Source organism: Mustela nigripes, chromosome 1 (assembly GCF_022355385.1).
Source record: "Mustela nigripes isolate SB6536 chromosome 1, MUSNIG.SB6536, whole genome shotgun sequence".
Classification (NCBI taxonomy): Eukaryota; Metazoa; Chordata; class Mammalia; order Carnivora; family Mustelidae; genus Mustela; species Mustela nigripes.
In genome coordinates, this window is record NC_081557.1 from 258,369,034 (window position 1) to 258,378,756 (window position 9,723).

Here is a 9,723-nt window from a genome sequence, read left to right on the forward strand (position 1 = left end):
TAAAAGCCACATACAAAAAATCCACAGAGATTATCATTCTCAATAGGGAAAATCTGAGAGCTTTTCCCTTTAGGAAAGGAAACTACGGGGATGTCCACTCTTGCCACTGTTGTTCAACATAGTATTAGAAGTTTTAGCCTCAGCAATCAGACAGTAAAAAGAAATAAAATGCATTCAAACTGGCAAAGAAGAACTCATCAACAAAATCATCTTTCTGGATGACATGATACTTTATGTGGAAAACCCCAAAGACTTCACCCCAAGTGTTAGAACTCATAGAGCAATTCAGCAGAGTGGCAGGATATAAAACCAATGTTCAGAAATCAGTTGGATATCTATACTCAGACAATAAGAGAGAAGAAAAAGAAAGTAAGGAGTCGATCCCATTTACAAGTGCACCCGAAAACACAAGATACCCAGGAATAAATCTAACCAAAAGGGGAAAGGGTCTGTACTCTGAAAACTATAGAACACTCTGAAAGAAATTGAGGAAGGCACAAAGACGTGGAAAAACATTCCATGCTCATGCATTGGAAGAACCAATATTGATAAAATGTCTATGCTTCCTAGACCACTCTACACATTTAATGCAATCCTTATCAAAATACCATCAATTTTATTCATAGAGCTGGAAAAAACAATCCTAAAATTTGTATGGAACCAGAAGACTGTGAATAGCCAAAGGAATGTTGAAAGGGAAAACCAAAGGTGGAGGCCTCACATTTCTGAACTTCATGTTTTATTACAAAGGTATAATAATGAAGACCATACAGTACTGACACAAAAACAGACACATAGAACCAATGGAATAGAATAGAGAATCCAGAAATGGACCCTCAACTCTGTGTTCCACTAGTCTTTGACATAGCAGGAAAGAATATCCACTGGAAAAAGGACAGTCTCTTCAACAAATGATGTGAAAATTGGACATTGATATTCAGAAGACTGAAACTGGACCACTTTCCTACACAAAATAAATTCAAAATGATGAAGGGCCTGTGTGTGTTAGTAGTCCGTCAATCTCAAAGAGAAGAACACAAGCAGCAACCTCTGTGGCTTCAGCTGCAAAACTTTCTTGATATACATGTCTCTAAAGGCAAGGGAAACAAAGGCAAAGACGAACTATGGGAATTTCATCAAGATAAAAATCTTTTGCACAACAAGGGAAAGAATCAATAAAACCAAAAGACAACTGACAGAATGGGAGAAGATATATGCAAATGTCTTATCAGATATAGGTCTAGTACCCCAAATCTATAAGGAATTTATCAAACTCAACACCCAAAAAACAAATAATCCAGTCAAGAAATGGGCAGAAGACATGAACAGACATTTCTCAAAGAAGACATACAAAGGGCCAACGGACAACGTGAAAAAAAAAAAAATGCTCAACCTCTTTTGGCATCAGGGAAATAGAAATCAAAGCCAGAATAGGATACCACCTCAGGCCAGTCAGAATGGTTAAAATTAACAAGTCAGGAAACAACAGATCTTGGTGAGGATGCAGAGAAAGGTGAACCCTCTTAAACTGTTGGTGGAATGCACGCTGATGCAGCAACTCTAGAAAACAGCATGGAGTTTCCTCAAGAAATGAAAAATAGCGCTACACTAATACCCAGCAATTGCACTACTAGGTTTTTACCCCAAGGATACAAACATAGAGATCTGTGTACCCCAAAGTTTATGGCAGCAATGTCCACAATAAACAAACTATGGAAAAACCCAGAGGTACATCAACAGACAAATAAAGATGAAGTGGGGTGTGTGTGTGTGTGTGTGTGTGTGTGTGTGTGTAATGGAATATTACTCAGCCATCAAAAAATGAAATGTTGCCATTTGCCATGACATGGATGGAACTAGACGGTATTAGGCAATGTGAAATAAGTCAATCAGAGAAAGACAATTGTCATATGATCTTACTCTTAAGTGGAATTTAAGAAACAAGACAAAGGAGCATAGAGGAAGGGAGAGGAAAATAAAACAAGATCAAATCAGAGGAGACACACCATAAGAGATTCTTAACCCCAGGAAAGAAACTGGGGGTTCCTGGAGGGAAGAGGCGTGAGGGGGATGGGTTACTGGGTCACAGGCCTTAAAGATGGTACAAGATGCAATAAACAGTGGGTGTTATATACAACTGAAAATCACTGAACTCTACCTCTGCAACTAATAATACATTACATTTTAATTTTTTAAAAAAGGAATTAAACTAAAGATTAAACCAGAGCTCCAAACTAAATAATTTACCTCTTATTTTTATTTTTCTTTCTAACTGAACAGTGGAGAATAGATTCACTCCATAATATCAAGAGAACAGTGGAGAATAGATTCACTCCATAATATCCAATAATGTCAGTTGTCAATGGTTTCTAGTTTCCTACTCAGGTATTTGCTCATGCCCAACTGCCTGTTACAATTTCAGGATCACTCCTCTCATAAGATCACCATCAATATCAGCCCAACTTATCCTTCTGAGTTATAGCTCATCATTTCAGCTGATGGGCCACTATTTTATTAGTTAGAACTTCCTGAGTAATTCCAATTCACGATAGCCCTCCTTTTAGAATGTGAGGTACACGAGTACATGAGCAATTACCACATACTTTGCTGCTGCCTTTTGCTGATGTGTTTTGAAGGGAACACATTTTGGGTACGACTTTTAAGATTTTTATGCAGAAGAATGACTAATTGCAAATAACCCAGTCAATCAATTCTATTTATCAAAAATTTGTGTTTTGTACCTGAGAGAAAGAGCCTGAGACAAGAACTGTTTCCATTTAAGGACTCTAATCACAGTTGATAGTGATACAACAGCCAGGGAGAGAAGCCTCATTTTAGAGTCATCCCTTTTTAATGCTTGAAATTTTGTCTAAGGGTGACAGTCCAATGCCTATAATTTGATAATAAAGTTTTACCCAAGTACACTTTGTTTGGAGTTGACAGAAATTACACTAAAATTCTATCTCTTAGCTTCTAAGTTAATAGGATTTTGCCCTTTAGGTGCCTACTTCCTTGTGACTTAAATCCTTAATTATGAACCCCTGTGTAATTATTTTCTATTAATCATTCTCTTGCTTCACTTAATTCCTCCCCACCCCCCAACCAGGTGAGTGAGTTTACATGACTTTAGGCTTCATTTAAGAAGGTAGTACTTACAGCAATTAGGAAAATTCTATATTTGAAGCAATGGTTCACAATAACTAGTAGAGCAAGGATGAAAGGAAAGAATGAAAGTGAATTTAAGTATTAAAAAAGCTGTGATTTTGTAACTCTCATTCAAAATGTTAAACATAATGAAATATGACAAGAAACAGTGAAATGAAGTTGACCTACATTCCTTTTCCTGTAGTTATATTATTCAGATATAGTTGGGTTATAATCATGATAGATAATTCTATAAAACATATAATTAACTTTTTATTAAAATTTAGCTACCCATATATATTATTACCAAATGAACTTATTATTTTAAGCTACCCAGTGAGCCAAGTAAGATAGTTTTTTAATTTTAAAGACTTCTTGGAGATTGCCTGAAGCATGGCCAGTGTACAGTTTTGCTTAATAGGTAATGCTCTTCCCCTCTTCTTCTTTGATAATGCCTCTGTCCTCTCGTTATCAACTTGAGTCCTTCCAGATGTCTTTACTCATAATCCTATTTTACCAAAGTGTGGCAGTGACCTATATATATTTCTCTCTGTAATTTACCTCTGGAGGTAGACTTGACATCACGATTCTTGCATTTTCTTTTTAACCTAAATCTATATAGAGCCTAGCATGTAGCATGCATCTGCAATGTGTATTGATTATTAAATTAATTAGTTATAGCAGATCACTGCATTTTAATTCAAATAATGTCTAACTCTAAGGATTTTCAAGTGTGCTCTGCTGGCATTAGTTCTGTGAAACAATTAGATATTCAGTGAATTAGATAATATTTTCTGTCTAATATGAACCTTTGTTTGTTCATATCTGTGCATACTACTCAAAGATAGTTGAAGTGGAAGACTGTCTGAGTTGAATGATTCAGATCATACTTGAGTTTAGAAAAATTGCAGAGAAAAATCATTTTTAGCAGGAATGGCAAGGAAATGAAAACAGGTAGAATAAATGTATTTCAGTGAAGTAAAGAAAAAACTACTCTCTTTTACTGCTAAGAAACAAAGGTTTTTAGTTTTCTAAATACTTTTCAGGTTTTTCTTTGTGGCACTCCCTCCAAGTGTAAAGCATTCTAGGAAACTTTTCAATTGCCAACCATGGTAAAACTTTCCAAATAGGACTTTCTGAATTTTTATCTAAAATTTATGAGAGTGACAAAAATTGTGAGCATTCTGTTCCAATACAAATGGTACAAGATTGGGTATAATCATCCCCAATTATCAGCAATTTCTGGAAGAGATTGAGGTAAATTAAATCTCTTTGTTAATCTTGTTAATGTTGACATATTTCAGTTTATTACTTGTGTCAATAAATAAGTTATCTTAGTGTTTGAATCAATATTATACTATTTCTTTTTACCAAGAATATCGCAATTTCCTTTAATATGAAAACTCTTGGTACTGGACTTATATATCATATCCAAATATGAAAAACCATCCATCTTTCAGAGGATTGATAAATTTTGTGTGTTCTGTTTTGCTTTGGGTGTGAATTTAACAAGTATGAAGGTATCTTATGGGAAATATTTGATGACTGTAAAGAGTAACTATGGCACGAGATTTCTTGTCTTCATTCCCACTTAGTTTTTGATAACTAGTTTATTGTTATTACTTGTAGAGTTAAAATGGAAGGCACATGTTTTATAGTGTATTCCCTTTATTGACCTAGACTCACTGAATTCTTTCTAAATTTCTTCTGATAACAAGTTTAAAATGAAAAGCAAAGTCTTTTATCTAGTGCCTCACCTTAAACTGTTCCCAAAGATGAATGCCATAATCCTAGATCCAGAAGTCAAAGAAAACAGAAAACATTGTATTTTTCACTCTTTCTGGAAAGGTCATTCTGTCTGTTAGTCCTGTCATGTAAACAGGCACATAGCAAGGTAGAGGTGAAAATTTCCCACAATCTTTCTCATTCATGCTTCCTACAGGTGAAATGAGCCTACTGATCACTCTTAAAGTGATCACAAAAGGCACTGCAAGCAGTTCAGCCACCAGCTCTCCACAGGGCATCAGAGGACCCATAAACATTGCACTGTAGTTGGTTTTCTAAGGTGTGATCGTAGATTATACAATTGTACTACTGGGTATTTACCCCAAAGGTACAAATGTAGTGATCTAAAGTGGCACGTGCACCCAAATGTTTATAGCAGCAATGTCCACAATAGCCAAACTATGGAAAAACCTAGATGTCCATCAACAGATGGATGGATGGATAATGAAGATGTGGTATGCTCAGCTATCAAAAAATGAAACTTTGCCATTTGCAATTATGTGGATGGAACTAGACGATATTATGCTTGGTGAAATAAGTCAAACAGAGAAAGACAATTATCATGTGATCTCACTAATATGTGGAATTCAAGAAACACGGCAGAGTATCATAGGGGAAGAGAGGGTAAAAATGAAACAAGGTGAAGTCAGAGGGGGAAACAAACCATAAGAGACTCTTAATCATAGGAAACAAACTGAGAGTTTCTGGAGGGGATGGGGTGGGGGGATGGGGTAATGGTAATGGATATTCAGGAGTGTATATGTTGTAATGAGCACTGTGTATTGTATAAGACTGATGAATCACAGACATGTACCCATGAAATAAGTAATACATCATATGTTAATTAATTGAATTTAAGTTTAAAAAATTTAAAAAATAAAATGTCCCTGTTGAGACACTTTAGGTGACTTTTGTTATCCATATGGAAACTGAGTTACTGAATCTGATTTAAAAATGGGCAGAAGATCTGAATAAACATTTCTCCAAAGAAGATGGCCAACATGTATATGAAAAGATTCTCAGCATAATTAATCATCAGGAAAATGCAAATCAAAACCACAATGAACATCACCTCACACTTGTTAGAATGGCCATTATTTAAAAGAAAGAAGAAGAAGAAGAAGAAGCAGCAGCGGCAGCATTGGCAAAGATGTGGAGATATTGAAATCCTTGAGCACTGTTGTAATGTAAATGTATGTAATATAATACATAGGAAAAGGAAAATGGTGCACCCACTATTGAAAATAGTATGGACCTTCTTCAAAAAATTAAAAATTAATTTTTTAATATAATACAGCAACTCCTTTTCTAGATGTTTATCCAAAAGTATCGAAATGTCTATCTCAAAGAGATATCTGTATTTCCATGTTCATTGTAGGATTATTCACAATAAACCAGATGTGGAAGAAACCTAAATGTCTATTGATAGATGAATGGATAAAGAAAATGCGGTATATGAGTATTATTCAGCATTTAAAAAGACAGAAATCCTGTCATATACTACAATATTGAAAAAAATTAAGGACATTATGCTAAGTGAAATAAGTCAGACATAGACGGGAAAATACTGCATGATTCCACTTACAATGAGACATCTGAAGTAATCAAACTCATTGAAATAAAAGGCAGAGTGTAGATGCCAGAGGCTGGAAGCATAGGTCGATGGATTTGCTGTTCAAGAATTATAATATTTTGCTTATGCATGATGAACAAATTCTAGAGGTCTGTTGTACAACATTGTACTTCTAGTTAATAACACTGTACTGTATACTTAATATTTTGTTAAGAAGGTAGATCTCATGTGTTGTTTTTAAATTACCACAGAAAGAAAAGAAAAGAAAAGAAAATCCAAGAGTAGCTTCCATGCTATAGCAGATAGCAATGTTAAATATACTTTTGACAGACTCCAAAAAGAGTATCCTAAGATTTTGAAACAAAACTATGACCTATTTTCTTGGTATCTCTCGTCCACAGAATAAACAGCCCCTGGCTTGTTATTGAGCCCTGGCTGAGACTGAATACCTAACCATAGGCACCAAATAACCATGCTACTTGTGATGGTCTATGCTGTGGTAACAAAAATATGACAGAACATTAGCAGCAACATTCTACAAGTAAACAGAGATAATATAGTGAGAATAGGTCAGAGCAATTCCAGAAATACACATAAATTGTCTCTGCAGGTGGCTTAGACTTCCATGTAACCTACCAGTATTTTTAAATAAACCTGGCAATCCCCACTTTCAGACTCACAAGAGGATTCCAAAATGAAAATAGGGAAAACATTCTCATACATCCCAGTTTATGTGTGAGTACACACATTCTCACAGCAGAAGAAAGTAGCCATTGTTACAGCTCTCCTCAGGGTGGTCTCTGAAGTTAGTGGTGGAACATAATCTTTACAATTGGTAGAATATCAATATGTTTCCATTTTTATGGAGAAAAAGGGTGGTCTGCTTTAGATCTATGAATCTAGATCTATAGTTTCATAGGCAAAGACTAATGGATTGACTGGTTTGTCAAAGATTTGGAAATAATTAGTAGGAAGTTTAAATGTAAGAAGGTTTGAGGTAGAAGTATGTGAATAAACCTTTTGGAGGTTGCATAGATTATGAATATATTCATATTCTTTGGAAATTCCCTCCAGAATCCATGTGCTACAGACAAACTGTCTCAATAATAAGGCGACTTGGGGTGCTTGGGAGGCTCAGTCAGTTAAGCATCTGCCTTTGGCTTGGGTCATGGTGTCAGGGCCCTGTTGTAGAGCGCTGTTTCAGGCTTCCTGCTCAGTGGGGAGTCTGCTTCTCCCTCTCCTTTTCTCTCTACCATCCTTGCACACTCTCTCTCAAATAAATAAACACAATCTCCTTTAAAAAAAAAAAAATAAGGAGATTTGGATAAGCAGTCCTGCAAATGTTGGTCTTTTTCCAGACCCTTCAGAATTTGATCTTAAAGCTCATGCACAAAGGAGTAGTGGAGACTGGGGTGGAAACTACATATGAATACATAGCACGGACTTCACCTCACCAGAGCTCATTTAGTTACTCCATCTTAATTTGTTAATAACAGGGATCACCCCCACTTTCTTCCCAATATAGTAAACTCCCAAGGGTTCTAGCTAGCCAAAAAAGTAGAAAAATTGTTTTGGTCACCTTCCATCCTAGATGATGCACCATTTTTTTCTTCATAGAAGTAGTTAGAATTTCCAAATAACAGATTTCCCCCTCACCTTCTCTGCAGTATTTCTGCCAGATCACAAACTGTGCACATGAAACCTTAGTAAAAATGTTGGTGTTGATATTAACATTGTGCATGACCAGGGAACATATTTACAATGAAGGAAATGCAACAGTCTAATATTCATAGAATTTGCTGATTTTTACCAAATTCCCCCTTAGCTAATGAGAGCTTTTCAGGGTTTTAGCTGGAAGACAAAATCCTATATATTTTAGGTCTTGTCTTAGAGGATGCAGTGTATTCTTCAGATCATTAACCTAATATATAGGCCTTTTGTATTTTACTTTGAATACATAGGTTCAGATCTCAAGGGGTTGAAAGTGGGAAAGAGTCCCTTAACAAGTACGCCTCATGGTTTCCCTTAGACAAGTTTGTTTTTCATTATTACAACCTGGAGACAGGTGGTTTAGAAGTTGCATTTCCAAGGGAGGAATGATTCCCCTCAGGGATAGATCCATGATTTACTTAGATTACTAACTGTGAATTATTTTGAGCTTGATTATTTTAAGTTCCTCTGCTTCAGAATTCAGTCAAAGAAGGATTTACTCTCTTGTCTGTGATCACAGGTTCAAAATACCAAAGATAAATTTGGCTGCTGACATTTATTTGGAGTGCTTGAAGTTTTGGATCATTCTGTCAGGTAAGGAATCCTAACCAGAGGAGATGCTGCCAGAAGATAAGGGGAACAAGGAATGCCTATGAACAAAATAAGTAAAAGTATTAAGTGCAGCCTTCTGAATAGCTCCAAGACCTGAGAATGTAAGAGCTATGTAACAGTCCTCTGGTTTATGAGACTTGGTTTCTGCTTATTAAGGATGAGAGTTTCTTCATCTGAACAGTTTTGCAAATGACTGCTAACGAAAGTCCATTCTCACTGTGTATATACATATGTGTATATTATTTTTATTTATTTATTTGTTTATTATCCAAATATACGCTGTAGTTAGACTGACTAATGCAGTTGGTATCACCCAGGAATTTCTGCCAGCTGCCTTCTGGTGTTATTCAGGCAAAGGAAGAAAACTGTAGATAATCAGCAGGAGGGAAGAAAGCAGGTGAGCAGGGACTATATCTGTGCAGAAATAAATCTCTGTGTTGTGGGTAGCCAGTCTCAGAAACCATATAGGTGCATGGACTTGGGTGGTGCTCAACACCATGAATGGCTAAGCCACCTCTCACTGTATCTTAAGCCATTTGCTGTGTTCCAGTAGAAAATATACCAGGGGGACACACTGGTGGCTCAGTGGGTTAAAGCCTCTGCCTTCCGCTCTGGTCATGAGCCCAGGGTCCTGGGATCGAGGCCCGCATCAGGCTCTCTGCTCCACAGGGAGCCTGCTTCCTCCTCTCTCTCTCTCTGCCTGCCTCTCTGCCTACTTGTGATCTCTGTCAGTCAAATAAATAAATAAAATCTTAAAAAAAAAAGAAAATATACTAGGATAAAGCAAAGATAAAAAACTCTTCTAAGGACATAATCAAATCGTAAAAGTCAAAACACATCAACATGAATCACCTTTTTTTTTTTTTAAGATTTTATTTATTCATCAGAGAGAGAGAGAG